This window comes from Malaclemys terrapin, chromosome 10, assembly GCF_027887155.1.
Source record: "Malaclemys terrapin pileata isolate rMalTer1 chromosome 10, rMalTer1.hap1, whole genome shotgun sequence".
NCBI lineage: Eukaryota > Metazoa > Chordata > Testudines > Emydidae > Malaclemys > Malaclemys terrapin.
The window spans coordinates 87,503,331-87,521,178 of record NC_071514.1 but is presented as its reverse complement, the minus strand read 5'-3'; positions in this window follow the sequence as shown (position 1 = coordinate 87,521,178).

Genomic DNA, 17,848 nt, shown 5'->3' with positions numbered 1-17,848 from the left:
TTTCATCCAGAAAGCTACAGTGAGACAATGTCTTTAAACTGAGACATTAGTGAAGACAGTTTGTAGGGGATTGCAATGGTCTTAATATACCGTAATTCATGATAATGTAATTCAGAACAATTGAATTATTAAAATAGTAAAGTATCAGAGGGGTAGCCATGTTAGTCTGGATCTGTAAAAAGCAACAGAAAGTCCTGTCCTCCGACGAAGTGGGCATTCACCCATGAAAGCTTATGCTCCAATACATCTGTTAGTCTTAAAGGTGCCACAGGACTCTCTGTTGCTTTTTAAAATAGTAAAGATACCAATGGTAGACACATTCAATAACTAGAATATGAAAGAAGTATATGAATATGCTGAAAATAGCCTTCCCCGCCACACACGCATCTCTTCAAAAGCACCCACTGGCAAAAACATTTTGAAAACCATATTAATAAAATGGTCTCTCTGCTGCTCTTCTTGATTTGTTTTCTTTAAATATCAGGCTTGTGTCCCCCAAGGCACCTTCATAGAATAAAAAAGGAGCTGCAGTGATATACATGAGAATTAAAAAAGGAAGCCAATTCCTATCCTGACAATATTATAATCAACAAAAGATGTGTGAACCCAGTTCACAAAGACAGCAGCCCTGCAAATAACCTATGAATTTATGGTTAACAACCTGAGAAAGACTATTTTTGCACTTGTAAAGCAAACTAGACAGGATCAAAACAAACATTTCCCAGGCATGCCCTTCCCCTTTTCACTCTCTCCAGTCATGTTCATAGAGAGATCCCATCAGGATAATCAATGCAGCATTCAAAACATATTGCTACGGTCCAAACAGAGTCCTGAGCATTAACCTGGGCTTAATTGTATCCAACCCTCTGATGAGAAGTATAATATTTCTATTAATGCTTGCAAAAAAGGGCATCTTACTTCTCTGCAGTGTTGGGACTATTCATATCATACAAACTTAGGTTGTTCTTATTTATACCTGGAATAGCTTTCCCTGGAACAAATAATGTATTAACTGATGGAGGGTAAGACAAAAATATTGCCTTTTATTTCCATACTAGTTTATGGATATTTTAGAACTGTATATCCTGGACCCTAATGAGTGAATGACTTCTCTCTTTAAAGATTAATTCCACCCTATTTTTTTCCAGTGTGTACCAGTAGTAGATGACAAACATTTAGATACCAAGATGATAGATTAGATAGAGCACAATATTTTTTAACAAGAGCCTGTGTAATCTTAATGGTCTCTTCTGCTCCTTAAATCTATGAAAATGGGGCTCTTCCAGCAGAGGGCAATAATGTGCCATCAAGAAATTGAACCATCTTTTGAATGTGAATTATAGTAAGAGATAGTGGAATTGTGGAATGCAGTCTGTTTACTCAGAGCTATGCTAAATCTATGCTTCCTCTCAAGCCTCCAGGACTAATAGCTAGAAAAAAATACTACAATAGGGAGTGCAGAGGCAAAAATCAAGTGTTGGCTATTATAGCCTGTAATAAGGGCCCTCACCCCTGGAGTACCTCTTGGCAGCCCAATGTAGCATCACCATTGTAGCTGTGCCGTAGTTTCCATGAATACGGGTTTAATAAATCCCCTGAGGCTTGTATATTGAACAGCACCCCTTCTGGGCATTAGATTATTCAGCCCAAAGGCAGAACATCACAGAAATAGGCCTCCCCACAATGTCTCTCTCTAGCTGGAGGGAGGAGGGCCTGAGTCAACCTTAGTCCATCAACACCAGTTATATCAAAAGCCCTTTGTCTGTGAGGCCTTCATGACCCAGAACCCTCTTTGGGAGTCGGGGGCCTCTTGGCACTAGCTGGGGAATGGTCTCTCCTCTTGGGTCAAGGTCCCCCACAGAGGCCAAACCAAAAGGACTGTTCCTCAGGACAGCATGATTCCTTTGACCTAAGGCATCTGTTCTCACCTGACAAAGTCTTTCATGGGAGCCAGGTTTCTCTGAGACTTAGCATTCATAGTCCCTTCTTTTTGGAGGTCCTCCCACACAGGATCATTCTTCCTGAGTTTCCTTTGCTGGTGAGCCCCCTTCACCAGCAATCCTCTGAGAAACCATTTCTGTAAGACCTTTCTCTTTCTGCACTCTGGGGACTGTTCCTTTCCCTAGGAGCTTGTGTTCTCCTAGCCAGGCCCCACTGCAAGTTGCTGCCTTTTTTCCTTGCCCAGGTGCTCCTCTGCCTAATTAACTGCCTCCCCGTAACTCAGTTAAATAGCCCCAGGTGAACCTGAGTTGTCTTGTTCCCCCTTATGGAGCCTGTCACAGGTAGGCTGGGCTCTGACCCCTTCAGAGGGCTAGGTACCCTCTGACATAGCCAAAGAAAATGAAGTTTTATTACACTGATTTAAAATTCAAACAACTATGCTATGATAATGGGAAAGCCTTGGTTGTGACAAACTGAGAAAAGTCCAGTGGAAATTCATAGACAGCCCATGTTACAAACAAGAGCCCAGATATTTTCCACAGGACCATGCACAAGTCCCATTGAAGTCAGTGTGAAATGTGTGTGTCTGTGGAAATGAAGAGGCCCAAGTACTTCATGAAGCTACCTGCACTTGTGAGTTCTGAGTTTAGTATTCTCCATTAAGAACTGTACTCCACATCATACCAAGGCACGGCCAGGATCACTTTTCTGTGGGAGCCTTGCATGTGCAGGTTTATTCAGTTCGAAAGGAGCATACAATGCATTTAACCAAAATTATATATTTGAACCAGGAAAAAGGAAATGGTAGGCAATTTACTTTTTTTAAATGTCTAAAAGTCTTATTTTAACAGGATCTGATGTACTCAGACTCGATGGTCCCAATGGTCCCTTCTGGCCTTGGAATCTATGAACCTATATCCTCAACTTGAGCCCAAAGAGATTTCTCACAAATAATTGATCGCATGTTTTATAGTAAGCCCAGTGCATGCTGGGACAGGCTTCAGAAATTTCCTCAGGACCTGTGAATACCTAGGGAGGGCAAAGATGATCAGTTTAATTTTTAGTATTGCCAGAGAAGAAGATTATAATACCTATCCTGGACCCATTCTTCATTGGTAATAAAGATGAGGTACACATCTACCCCGATATAACGCTGTCCTCGGGAGCCAAAAAATCTTACCGTGTTATAGGTGAAACACCTCTACCCCGATATAACATGACCCAATATAACACAAATTTGGATATAACATGGTAAAGCAGTGCTCGGGGGGGGGAGGGGAGGCAGGGTGCGCACACTGGCGGATCAAAGCAAGTTCGATATAATGTGGTTTCACCTATAACACGGTAAGATTTTTTGGCTCCCGAGGACAGCCTTATATCGGGTTAGAGGTGTATTTAGGGGCTTGGAAAAACTCTCATCTAGAGAAATTCAAAGAATTTAGATTTTTAACTTAGAAAGGAGGTGAATAAGACACACCATTAAAGTATACAAATTCTTCTTCTTCTCATGTTCTTGTCACAAACTAGATGTTTTTCCAGAACCATGCACAAGCGATGGCTCTTTCCATCGCTGCAGTGAGGTCCTCCTTCATACAGATCTCCCCAAAGAGTATACAAATGATATACATTAATGAATGGTGTAGGTAAAGTTGATTGGAAACTTCTCATAACTCAGGAATAAACAGACATTCAATTCTTTTGAAGTTGGTAAGTTCAAAATTTATAAAAGGAAGAGCTTTGTGTAGTTAGATTGTGGCACTTGTTGCCACAGGATGTTGTTGTGGCCAAGAACTTAGCAAAATTAAAAGAAGGATTTGATATTTATATGGATAACAATAATATCCAGTTATGATAGATAATGCTTGTCACAGTTCAGAGAAACTGCACCTGTGTTCTCACTCTGTGGTCAAGCAAGAGCACCCACTCCAAGCGCTTCATTTTAACAGAGAGGGTAATTAAACATTGGAACAATTTACCAATGAATGTGGTAGATTCACTGTCACTTGAACCCTTTAAACTAAGACTGGATATCTTTTAAAAAGATATGCTATTGTTCAACCACACAATATGGCATGATGCAGGACTCGGATAAAATTCTCCGGTCTGTGCTATGCAGGAGGTCAGACTAGATGATCATAATGGTTCCTTCTAGCCTTACGAATCTACGAATCTATGGCCCACAGCTCTGTGTGTCAATTCTTGTTCTTGTGCCAACCCCAAGTATTAAACATTCATGAGTCTACCCTCCCCACCCTCCCACCCCAAAAAAACCCTCATGAGATTTTTTAAAGTAACACATTCTGGGTCTTTGCCTTGGTGGTGAGTTTTTTTTTGTTTTTTTGTTTTGAGATTTTCACATAGTCACATGATTGGGTCTGGAGCTTTAGGAAAAAAATCAAACTCATGAGATTCAGGAATAAAGCAACACTATGACCAGGGCTGCTAACAGGGAGTTTTGCAAGGGCATTCTCCAGGTGAAGGAGGAGCAAATACAGCACCCTTAGGGTAAGTGGGTGTCTGTAGTGTGTGTTTGTGGGTTACTTGCTGTGTGCTGAGCTTTTGTTTGTCTGTCTGTTTGGTTGGTTGTTTGAAGGACCATGTGCTATGGCTGGCAGTTGGAAGCTGTGAGCTTCAAAATAAGGTTTGAAAGCTAGAAGCCTCTGTTAATTGGCTGAGCCTTAGTCAGTGGGTGGGGCTATCAAGAAGGCCAGGGCTTTATAAAGCAGTGAGCAAGCGACCAGGGCTGCTAACCGGGAGTTTCGCAAGGGAGTTTGGAAGGGGGCAAGGTTCACTTGCCGTTCTTTAAAACCTGTAAACTAAACTACATTAAAAACTTCTTGATTTAAACAAAACCCTTTCATTAACTTAGGGTTACCATACGTCCGGTTTTTCCCGGACATGTCCGGCTTTTCAGCAATCAAACCCCCGTCCGGGGGGAATTGCCGAAAAGCCAAACATGTCCGGGAAAATGCCATCCGGGCACTTCCTCTCCCGCGGCGGCTCTGCTCCGCTCCTCCCCTCTCAGACTTTCAGAGACGAGCTGCCCGAGCCAGCGCTACCGGCTTTGGGCAGCCCCCCCTGCCTCCGGACCCCGAGCCGCCGGCCAGGCACTTCTTCTACCCGGCTCCAGCTGCTCTGCTCCGGCGGCTCGGGGTCCGGAGGCAGGGGGAGCTGCCCGAAGCCAGTAGCGCTGGCTCGGGCAGCTCGGCTCTTAAAGTCTGAGAGGGGAGGAGCGGAGCAGCTCAGCTGGAGCCCAGGTAGGAGAAGTGCCTGGCCGGCGGCTGGGGTCCAGAGGCAGGGGGGCTGCCCGAAGCCGGTAGCGCTGGCTTGGGCAGCTTGGCTCTTAAGGGCAGTTAGGAGCAGGGGTCCCAGGAGGGGGCAGTCAGGAGACAGGGAGCAGAGGGGTTTAGATGGGTCAGGAGTTCTGGGGGGGGCTGTCAGGGGGTGGGGGTGTGGATAAGGGTTGGGGCAGTCAGGGGACAGGTCCTAGGGGGCCAGTTAGGATGTGGGGAAGGTCTCAGGAGGGGGCAGTCAGGGGACAAGGAGCAGGAAGGCTTAGGTAGGGGGTGGAGTCCTGGGGGGCAGTTAGGGGCAGGGGTCCCAGGAGGGGGCAATCATGGGGACAAGGAGTGGGGGGGAGGGTTGGGGGTTCTGAGGGGGTGGGAAGTGGGAGGGAGTGGAAGGGGCAGGGGCGGAGCTAGGGCAGGACGGGGGCGGGGCTAGGGCGGGGCTCCTCCCGTCCTCTTTTTTGATTGTTGAAATATGGTAACCCTACATTAACTTAGGTAGCTGTAGGAGAGAATGCAGGCAGAAGCCCAGCAGTAGAGTGGGGGCTATCCAGTTTATTGCGCTGAGTGCAGCATGTATGATTACCTGCCCTGTGTGCGGGTGATGTATGTGTGCATTCGATGCAAGGAGCTCCTGGCCCTCAGAGACCACGTACGGACTTTGGAGGCAAGGGTGGCGGAACTGGAGGAGCTAAGGGAGGCAGAGAGGTATGTTGATGAGGCTTTCCGGGACACTGTAGAATTGTCCCACCTCCTGTCAGACAGCTCCTGTGCTGTTGAGGAGGATGAAAGGCCCAGGTAAGCAGAGCAGTCAACGGGAGCAGAGGGAAACCTTCCCATAGTTGGGACCCTCCTTCCAGACGGTGCTGGGGTTGCCTCTCACACTGAGGTTACCTCTCTGGGGGAGGGAACTCCAGTCACTAGGAAAAGGCAGGTGTTAGTAATGGGAGATTCGATCATTAGAAATGTAGATAGCTGGGTTTGTAATGACCGGGAGAACTGTATCGTGACTTGCCTGCCTGGTGCGAAGATTGCAGATCTCTCGAGGCATCTAGATAGACTCATGTGTAGTGCTGGGGAGGAGCCGGTGGTCGTGGTACATGTAGGTACCAATGACATAGGGAAGGGTAGGAGAGATGTCCTGGATGCCACATTTAGGCTGCTAGAGAAGAGACTGAAATCCACGACCTCTATGGTGGCATTCTCAGAAATGCTCCCAGTTCCACATGCAGGGCCAGGTAGGCAGGCAGAGCTTCAGAGTCTGAAGCTGCGTGGCTGAGATGATGGTGTAGAGAGGAGGGGTTTACATTCATTAGGAACTGGGGAAACTTTTGGGATGGGGGGCCTATACAGGAGAGAAGGGCTCCACCTAAACCAAAGTGGAACCAGACTGCTGGTACTTAACATTAAAAAGGTTGCAGAGCAGTTTTTAAACTAGAAGATGGGGAAAGCCGACTGTGCAAAGGAGCACGTGGATCGGACAGAGACTTCTCTTAGAGGAGAGTCTATTGATATTCTCTAGGTTTTAGTCAGGAGGAGAGGATGGAAGAGGATAATGTAAGAGCCAGATCAGACGAGAAACATTCACATAAAAAAGAATTGGACATATCAGAAAAGGGCAGACAAATAAATAGTGACAAGTTTTTAAAGTGCTTGTACACAAATGCTAGAAGTCTAAATAATAGGATGGGTGAACTAAAGTGCCTTGTGATAAAGGAGGATATTGATATAATAGGCATCACAGAAACCTGGTGGACTGAGGACAATCAATGGGACACAATCATTCCGGGGTACAAAATGTATCGGAAGGACAGAACAGGTCGTGCAGGAGCGGGAATGGCAATATATGTGAAAGAAAATGTAGAATCAAATGAAGTAAAAATCTTAAGTGACTCCACATGTTCCATAGAATTTCTATTGATAGTAATTTCATGCTCTAATAAGAATATAACATTAGGGATCTGTTATTGACCACCTGACCAGGACAGTGATAGGGACGATGAAATGCTAAGGGAAATTAGAGAGGCTATCAAAATTAAGAACTCAATAATAGTGGGGGATTTCAATTATCCCCATAATGACTGGGAACATGTCACCTCAGGACGAAATGCAGAGACAAAATTTCTTGATACTTTAAATGACTGCTTCTTGGAGCAGCTGGTACGGGAACCCACAAGGGGAGAGGCAACTCTCGATTTAGTCCTGAGTGGAGCGCAGGAGCTGGTCCAAGAGGTAACTATAACAAGACCGCTTGGAAATAGTGACCATAATATAATAACATTTAACATCCCTGTGGTGGGAAGAACATCTCAACAGCCCAACACTGTGGCATTTAATTTCAGAAAGGGGAACTATGCAAAAATGAGGGGGTTAGTTAAACAGAAATTAAAAGGTACAGTGACTAAAGTGAAATCCCTGCAAGCTGCATGGACGCTTTTCAAAGACACTATAATAGAGGCCCAACTTCAATGTATACCCCAAATTAAAAAACACAGTAAAAGAACTAAAAAAGAGCCACTGTGGCTTAACAACCATGTAAAAGAAGCAGTGAGAGATAAAAAGGCATATTTTAAAAAGTGGAAGTCAGATCCTAGTGAGGTAAATAGAAAGGAGCATAAACACTGCCAAATTAAGAGTAAAAATGTAATAAGGAAAGCCAAAGAGGAGTTTGAAGAATGGCCAGCCAAAAACTTCAAAGGTAATAACAAAATGTTTTTTAAGCACATCAGAAGCAGGAAGCCTGCTAAACAACCAGTGGGGCCCCTGGATGATCGAGATACAAAAGGAGCGCTTAAAGACGATAAAGTCATTGCAGAGAAACTAAATGGATTCTTTGCTTCAGTCTTCACAGCTGAGGATGTTAGGGAGATTCCCAAACCTGAGCCGGCTTTTGTAGGTGACAAATCTGAGGAATTGTCACAGATTGAAGTGTCAGTAGAGGACATTTTGGAATTAATTGATAAACTTAACAGGAACAAGTCACCGGGAGCAGATGGCATTCACCCAAGAGTTCTGAAAAAAATCAAATGTGAAGTTGCGAAACTATTAACTATTGTTTGTAACCTGTCCTTTAAATCGGCTTCTGTAACCAATGACTGGAAGATAGCTAATGTAACGCCAATATTTAAAATGGGCTCTAGAGGGGATCCCATCAATTACATATCAGTAAGTCTAACATTAGTACCAGGCAAATTAGTCAAAACAATAGTTAAGAATAAAATTGTCAGACACATAGAAGAACATAAATTGTTGGGCAAAAGTCAACATGGTTTCTGTAAAGGGAAATCATGTCTTAATAATCTATTAGAGTTCTTTGAAGGGGTCAACAAACATGTGGATAAGGGGGATCCAGTGGACATAGTGTACTTTGATTTCCAGAAAGCCTTTGACAAGGTCCTCACCAAAGGCTCTTACGTAAATTAAGTTGTCATGGGATAAAAGGGAAGGTCCTTTAGTGGATTGAGAACTGGTTAAAAGACAGGGAACAAAGGGTAGGAATAAATGGTAAATTCTCAGAATGAAGAGGGGTAACTAGTGGTGTTCCCCAAGGGTCAGTCCTAGGACCAATCCTATTCAACTTATTCATAAATGTTCTGGAGAGAGGGGTAAAAAGTGAGGTGGCAAAGTTTGCAGATGATACTAAACTGCTCAAGATAGTTAAGACCAAAGCAGACTGTGAAGAACTTCAAAAAGATCTCACAAAACTAAGTGATTGGGCAACAAAATGGCAAATGAAATTTAATGTGGATAAATGTAAAGTAATGCACATTGGAAAAAATAACCCCAACTATGCATACAATATGATGGGGGCTAATTTAGCTACAATGAATCAGGAAAAAGATTTTGTAGTCATCGTGGATAGTTCTCTGAAGACGTCCACGCAGTGTGCAGCAGCGGTAAAAAAAGCAAACAGGATGTTAGGAATCATTAAAAAGGGGATAGAGAATAAGATGGAGAGTATCTTATTGCCCTTATATAATCGATGGTACGCCCACATCTTGAATATTGCATACAGATATGGTCTCCTCATCTCAAAAAAGATAGACTGGCATTAGAAAAGGTTCAGAGAAGGGCAACTAAAATGATTAGGGGTTTGGAACGGGTCCCATATGAGGAGAGATTAAAGAGGCTAGGACTTTTCAGCTTGGAAAAGAGGAGACTAAGCGGGGATATGATAGACATCTATAAAATCATGAGTGATGTGGAGAAAGTAGATAAGGAAAAGTTATTTACTTGTTCCCATAATACAAGAACTAGGGGCCACCAAATGAAATTAATGGGCAGCAAGTTTAAAACAAATAAAAGGAAGTTCTTCTTCACACAGTGCACAGTCAATCTGTGGAACTCCTTGCCTGAGGAGGTTGTGAAGGCTAGGACTATAACAGCGTTTAAAAGAGAACTAGATAAATTCATGGCGGTTAAGTCCATTAATGGCTATTAACCAGGATGGGTAAGGAATGGTGTCCCTAGCCTCTGTTTGTCAGAGGGTGGAGATGGATGGCAGGAGAGAGATCACTTGATCATTACCTGTTAGGTTCACTCCCTCTGGGGCATCTGACATTGGCCACTGTTGGTAGACAGGATACTGGGCTAGATGGACCTTTGGTCTGACCCAGTACGGCCATTCTTACGTTCTTATGAGTTCTATGGGGGTAAGTTAGGGGAATCTCAGATGCAGGGCCGGCTTTAGGCACTGTGGGGCCCGATTCGAAAGAGCTGCCGCCGAAGACAGCGGCGGGACTTTGGAGGCAGCTCAATTGGCTGCCGGTGCCTTCGGCGGCACGGCGGCAGAGGGCCCTTCTTCCGTGGCAGCGATCGAGCTACCGCCAAAGTCCTGCCGCTGTCTTCAGTGGCAGCTCGATTGGCTGCTGGTGCCTTCGGCGGCATGTCGGAAGAGGATCCTTAGGGACGTTGCAGGGCCCTCTTAGGGGCGCGGGGCCCTCTTAGGGATGCGGAGCCCGATTCGGGGGAATCGGGTGAATTGCCCTAAAGCTGTTCCTACTCAGATCCCTGGCTTCTGTGTCCATTCTGCATCAGATGGCCACTTTATCTGCAGAAGACATTAGCCATGACTGAGACAGAGAGAATTTCTGGGCATCCCCACTGCCCCACACATTCCCCTTGCTCTCTGTCTCCCCTTCTTGTCCCTCTAGAGGTCTGTCCCTTCTTGTCCAAGTTCTCTATTTCCCAATCTCCAGGGTGGCTTCTGTATTTCATGGGTAGAGTGGGCTGGGTCTTGGGCAGATTTTGTAACCAACATAGCAGATATGGCCACAGGAGCATTTGCTCTGAGGAGAGTATAAGCAACTGGGGAGGCAGCTCAAGAAGCTAGGCCTTATGGGTGTAAGGAAAGAAGAAGGTCTGCAATGCAGCAGCTAAGAGGCAGGGAAGAGAGCTGGGCCTGCACATTTCCTCTTTCAGAGTGTGGTAGGTAGTTCCAGAAAGCCAGTGGGTGGGAGGAGATGGTGACAGAGCAGCTGCTACACTCCCTCACCCCATGTGAACGCGGGTATGTGTCGATAGTCAGCCTGCCTCTCCCTACTTTATCTTTCCATAATTCATTGGGGCGCACTGAAGCAGTATAAAGGCATTAAAACTGTGCACCACAGCCCCTAGAGTCCTAGTGGGGAGTCCAGGGCAAGGTTTTAAAGTGCCCTAGACCCCAGGAATTGTCTGTGTATGCCCCACCCTTGGGTTCGTCATGAGGAATCTGCCATGGGAATTATCTCTGTGTGATCAGCTCCCGTGAGCACCCTGAGGCGGAATCTAGGGGGAACCGCTAAAGCAGGAGACCCTAGAATTATCTTTCTGCAGCTTTGAGACCGGGGGCCTTGGGAATTTTCCCAATTAACACCATTATCCTGTGTATGACCACCAACAAGAAAACAATACAAAATGCTGGGGGCTGGTGTTGCAGCTTTAGCCCTGGCTGCCCTATTGTTAAGAAAGTCTGCATTCACCCTCTTTGCTAGCGGGAGGAGATCGTTTGTTAACTGCTGCTAGTATGGGAATCTGCATATCATCAGATATCATGGTTTGCACTTTCAAAATTAATAGCTGAGATCTCTGTATTTGATTTGTGCTTATCTCTTCAGAAATGCTGTAGAAACTCTGGCAGGAACAGATCTTTAGATTAGATTTAATTACTGAAGATTAGATTGGCTATTTTTAACTGCTGGTGATTTTACTGCCTGGAACGGGGTAGTGGGGTCGAGTGGGAGGGGAGTGAGCAATCTGGCGGCCTAGAACTAGAACAGCATAGGGTACTGCAGGTCAAGTCTGAGGTACATTGCAAAAGCTGCAGAGTTCAGCAAAGTTGGAATACTGAGGGGTGGAGAAGTGGGCTTTGTTTAGTCTCCAGAAGAGAAGAATGAGGGGGGATTTGATAGCAGCCTTCAACTACCTGAAGGGGGGTTCCAAAGAGGATGGAGCTCGGCTGTTCTCAGTGGTGGCAGATGACAGAACAAGGAGCAATGGTCTCAAGTTGCAGTGGGGGAGGTCCAGGTTGGATATCAGGAAAAACTATTTCACTAGGAGGGTGGTGAAACACTGGAATGCGTTACCTAGGGAGGTGGTGGAGTCTCCTTCCTTGGAGGTTTTTAAGGCCTGGCTTGACAAAGCCCTGGCTGGGATGATTTAGCTGGGAATTGGTCCTGCTTTGAGCAGGGGGTTGGACTAGATGACCTCTTGAGGTCCCTTCCAACTCTGATATTCTATGATTCTATGATTCTGCAGGCCAGGATTATTTAGTTGCCCAGGCAGAATTGTAGAGATCTTGGAACATGAGTGGCAGGGGAGATGGGGGTTGGAACTGAGGCTCACTGGCAGAGTTGCATAGGAGGAGCTTGTCCAGCGCTTACCCACTTGTCTGACTGTTACCAGCATTCTCTGTCTTTAACTTTTACGCTCATCAGTTTCACCAAAAATTAAACCTTTTCTGTTTCCAGAATGACTGTCATCCTGTGTCCTTACTAAACCATGGAACAACTGGTACTTTCGTTAGCCGGTAGCACTGCCTGAATGGGCTGTGCCCTCAGCCACCAGCTAATAGCAACAACAGAGAAAACAGAATAGTCATTATTGCAGGCTGGGCTTCTGCTGCTTTGAGGTGGAGTTTGCCAAGCAATGGCTCGTGTGCTCTGCAGCTCCAGCTCTGTGTTCTAGTCATGCACCCACCTTTGACACCTAAAACAAATTGTGCTTTGAGTTAATAGATAATTGATAGAAGCCATGTTGTAAAGAGAATCCAACCTCTAAATCAGAGGATTTAGTCTGGGCTGAACCCCTCTATCCCAATGTAAGGAACAGGTTTTTATTTCTTTTAAAATTAGTTTGCATTTGTGTCACATTACTTACATTGCAGACAAATGTGCAGAGACTAATCTTCTGATCACCCTCCCCTGAAATGAATAAACAGATGACTAAACAGAACATTATTTGGTAGAGATACCAAGGCAGCTTTTCTCGCTGCTGCACAGTACTGTAGAGAGTGCTATTTCACAATAGCACCTGTTAAAAGTCATCTTGATCCTGTTGCCAAAGAGCTTTAACTGAAGTGACATCGTTAATAGAGATTTGGGGGATTACACTGGGCTGAAATGAGGGACAATACATGGGAAATGTTGGTAAAATCTGCTGGGATTTTTCTTCAGGTCTGTGGAGTGTGTGTGCACACACGTGTGTGTGTGTGTCCATGCCCATGTCCGAGCGAGAATATTATCCATTTTGTTTCCCAGAATCTCAGCGTTTGATGCTGGATATCACTGCAAATCACAAGAAGAACTATTCACGCATATTTTAAAAAAATAGACCTTCTGTGCTGATAGTCCCACTGGTTGCCCTGGCATTTCAGCACTTTGTAGCAGACAACACTGTAAATGCCATTTTCAGGCTAATTTGTAAAAGAACCACAGCAGTTTTCCATTCTGGGTTCAGCCTCTTGTTTCCCCTCAGATCCCTGAGCCAGGCCCTTGTGCAAATACATTAGTGGCCTGTCCTTGTTCCTGGCATTTTTCTTTTTCTTAGGAACTGGGGGGTGGGGTGGGGTGTGTGTGTGTGTGCGCCTTTACTCTGGATTCCATTATGCTCATCCCATTCTGTGTCACTGCTGACAGCATCACCAACCTGTCTGCCACTCAGTCCTGTAAACTGGGGTCATCTTCAACACCTCCTTTGCTCCAAAAAGGCAGATGATGTAGAAATTCTCCTGCTGTCTGCTCCATAACTGTAGCAGGGCAGTCTGCCCCTTCAAGGGCCTGAGAAGCCCAGCAGGTATGTGTTGGGAACCAGCTAATATAGCTAAGCAGTAGCTAATGAGTGGTTCTGATTCTCAGTTGGAGAATATAAGGAAGGATTCAGCTGTATAAGTGGGGAGGCAGGAGAGACAAACTAACACTTTTCTGAGCAGCGGTGGTAGTGAAAGGCTGCAACAGGGCAGGTAGGTCCTGTGGTCCCCCTGAGGCTAAGGAAGGGCTGTGACACTTGAGCCACTGTGGGTAGAGCACCCTGCAGTACCAGTCCAGGTTACAACTATCGTTTTTTGTTACTTGTCTATATTTCTTGCCTTTGTGTGGTAGAGGAATAAAAGAGCCTCTGCTGAAGGCTAAACCAGAGTTGGGTGTGGCTGACTGTTTTGTTACCAAGCCAGTCGACAGCCCCACCAAATTATTACACCAGCGAGCAAAGTCTACCACTGCCTAGAAAAAGCATGGCTCCTGAAGCCATGTTGAAATGGATGGGAGAACAACAGCAGCTACAATAGCAGCAAGAGAACCACCACAACAACAGCAGCAACAGCAGATTCTGACCCAGCAGCAGCTCTAGTTACAACAACAGTTACAACAAAAGTAGCAGGAGGAATGGCAGCAGTTTATGCTTCATCTATTAATCTCAGAGAATCGGAGCCCTCAGGGAGGTGGGGGTGCTGCAGTTAACTATGGGTGATAGAGGAGTCTTCTCCAAAATGGGGCCAGAAATGCTCTTGAGGCCTTCCTAGAGACTTTAGAGCAAGTGTCTGGGGTATACCAGTGGCTCCGGGTTGAAGGGTGTGATCTTAGTGGCCCTTATCTCCCAGGAGAGGCCCAGGCTAAGTATCGTGCCCTAGGGGTAGAGGGGGCAAAGGACTATGGGACACTCAAAACCACATACTAAACCACCTGGGACTTAGTAAAGAGGGCTGTTGCCGGTTATTCCAATGTGAACCATTCACTCTAGAGTCCTGGCCAAGGGCTGTAGCCCCCATGACTTTGAGATTTTTGTTCTCACTGGCTGAAACCAGAGGCTTGTTCTCCACTGGAAACTGTGCAATTTGTGACGTCAGAACAATTTTACCAAATTCTCCCAGTGAGGTCCAAGGAGTGGGTCTGCTGCCACCAAGTGTCTCACCTGGAGGAGGCAGTACACCTCATAGTGAATTTTCTGGAGGCTGAAATAGCGTGTGAGCCTCTGGGCAAACTGGGGAACTCGAATGTCCATGGCTCAGCTCCAATAGGGAAGGGGGCTCAAGCTCCAAGAGACCCCTTAGGAAGGGCTGCATTGGGCCATAGGGTGCACCCCCGGTACTCCCTGGGATTGGAACCTGGACGTGGCTGTGGGCCAGCTGACGGAGTCCCAGCTGAGAAGAAAGGGAGGTCCCTAATTGGTTTTATTTGTGGGCAGGAAGGCAAATGGTACAAAGATTGCCCAATATACAATGCAACTCTGCCCACGACTGTTGCTTAGAAACCTTGGGCTGAAGGCCTACGTAGTCCCAGTTACAATGGCGGGGACTGTGATGCTGGACCTGATTGACTCAGGTTCAACGTAGACATTATACAAGAGCAATCGATAGCTCCCAAGCTCTAAAAGGGGCCAAATGGATATATGTAGTACGTATTCATGGGGACAATCTGCCCTACCCTCTGGCTAAAGTCAGATCAACAGTGGGGGTGTTGAGAGGGGGAAATGTCAATTACAGGCCTGACACTTGCTTACCCAGTTGTATTGAGCCAGGACTGGGGACTTGTAACCAGCCTTCTCAGGGTGGCCAGGAAGGCGAGGTTGGCACTCAATTTAGAGACCCAAGGAAAAGTTAGGCCGAAAGAAGTTTTGCCCTCTTCCAACTCTGAACTAGTTGGTCCCAAAGCAAAGTCATGCCAGGGACAATGTCGGGTCTGAAGGGAGGCACTCAAGGCCCAAAGAGTCTGTGAAAAGAGACTGGGAAAGGGACACAGAGTGCAGTGTAGTTTGGAGCCTCCTGAGGACTGGCCATATGAACGGCCTCCCACTTGGGGCAACCCACTTCTTACACAGGGTCCGAACTTCATCCCGAGACAGAGGGAGGACCAGTTTTCAGGCCACTATCTGGCTGGTTAGCTGGAAGAAATGAAGTGCTGGTTAATCCTGCCCAGAACACTCACTACCCCCATTTGGAGTGAAAAGGGATTTCTGGGTGCGAGTGGTCCAGGATAAACAAACCAGAGCCTGCCAAACCCAACTCTTGGACCCCAAGTTATATCAAAACCAGGTGTTAAAATTTACCCATTATGTGCCATGGTCTGTCACTTGGGAGTGGAGCAAATCCAAGAGAAGATAATGGCCCAGTTCTTTTGGCCCACAGTTTATCCTGACATCAAAGATTATTGTGAATCCTGTCTGGAATGCCAACTGATGGGCCCCCAGCTGGACCACAGGACCTCCTTAGGCCATCTTCCTTTGGTGAGCACCCCTTTTGATAGGATTGGGGAAGACCTCGTAGGGCCCCTGGAATCAAGCTCAAGCAGGTGTCTATTTATTTTGACGATTGAAGATTATGCCACTCAGTACCCGAAGCTGTAGCCCTGCACTCAGCAACATCACAGACAATAACCAAATTAATGGAAGTATTCGTTAGAGTGGGCTTTCCATGGGTTATCCTGATGGATCAGGGCACAGCCTTCACATTCCAGTTAATACGAGAGGTTTGGGCTCTCCTGAAAACTCTCTTGGTAAAAATCTCTTGTCTAATGCCCACAGATAGATGATCTAGTGGAGTGGTTTCACCACACACTAAGGCAGCTGTTGTGAAAATTCGTAACTAGGAAAGCCTGGAATTGGGACAAAATGCTACTGTATTTGTTGTTTGCAATCTGGGAGGTTCTACAATCCTCCACAGGCTTTTCACCCTATAAATTGCTGGATGGCCAACAACCCCGGGGGATATTGGATCTTTTACAGGATTCTTGGCAGGAACAAGGCATCACTAGCCAGAAAGTGATCCAGTATGGTCTCAAGGTGAATAAGAGAGAGAGAGAGACTGGATTTGGTAGGGGCTTTGTCAGGGAGAACCTGTGAGTAGCACAGCACACCCAAGAACAACAGTAGAATAGAAGTGTCCTGTAGAACACTATCCCAATAGGGGATAGGAGTCTCCTGCTGCTCCCTGCTGCAGATAGTAAACTGCTGGCAAAGTGGCAAGGGCCTTTTGAGATGTTCACAGGAGTCAGAGAGGTGGTCCATGAGGTTTGATTGGTGGGCAAGGGACCAGGGTTAGGGTTAGATCCCCTTAGCATCTGAGTCCAAGGAGTTAACTGCATGTGCCATGCTCTCAGGTCTGTACCACTTCCGGACCCTTCCATTTAGGCTCCATGGCACTCCTGTGACATTTCAGACGCTTCTGCCCCACTGAGCATATGCTGCTGCGTGCCTTGATGATGAAGCGGTCTACCCCATCTCTAAGGTGTCCAAGTGATACTCCAGTCCCTTAGGGTTGTGAGGCTCATGACCAACTGCTGGCTTAGTTGCACAGAGATGAAGTACCTGGGCTATATACTGAGGAAGGGGAGGATCAAACCATTGATAAATAAGGAAAGGCCCTGGTTGAATGCCACTGCCCATCACAAAGCAGCAAATAAAATCTTTCCTCGAGTTGGCTGGGTATTACTGTTGCTTCATACACCTCTTTTTCCATGATTATGGTCTAGCAACCAGACCTATGGCACAACCAAGCACCCCAAAAGGTGTGAGAGCATGTACTGGACTAGATGATCTCTCGAGGTCCCTTCCAGTCTGACAACTGTATGATTCTCCATCCCATTATCTAAGTCATTAATTAAAATAGTGAATAGTACCAGACTCAGGACTGACCCCTGTGGAATCCCAATAGATACACCCTATATATACACCTCCTAGTTTCTCTTGTGCCCAATGAGTTTAAAGAACCCCTTCTTATTGCCTTTTATGTTCCTTGCTAGGTGTAACTCATTTGTGCCTTTGCCTTTCTGATTTTGTTCCCACGTGCGTGTGCTGTTCTTTTGTCCTCCTCCTTAGCAATTTGTGCATGTTTTCACTTTTGTGGGATTTCCTTCTGATTTTCAGTTCATTAAAGTGCTCCTGATGGAGCCATATTGGCCTCTTACTATTCCTAACCTTCCTTCACATTGGGTAGTTAGCTATTGTACCTTTCTTTAATATTGTCTCCTTGAGATGCTGCCAGTACCCCTGAACTCCTTTATCCCTTAGCTTTTCTTCCCATGGGACCTTACCTACCAGTTCTGAGTTTGGAGAAATGATAAAAACAGAGCATGAGGACTGCATCAAATTCCCACCCTCTCCTTGGACGATGAACAGCTGTGAGCTGTAAAAGGCACTCCTGGGCCCCCTTC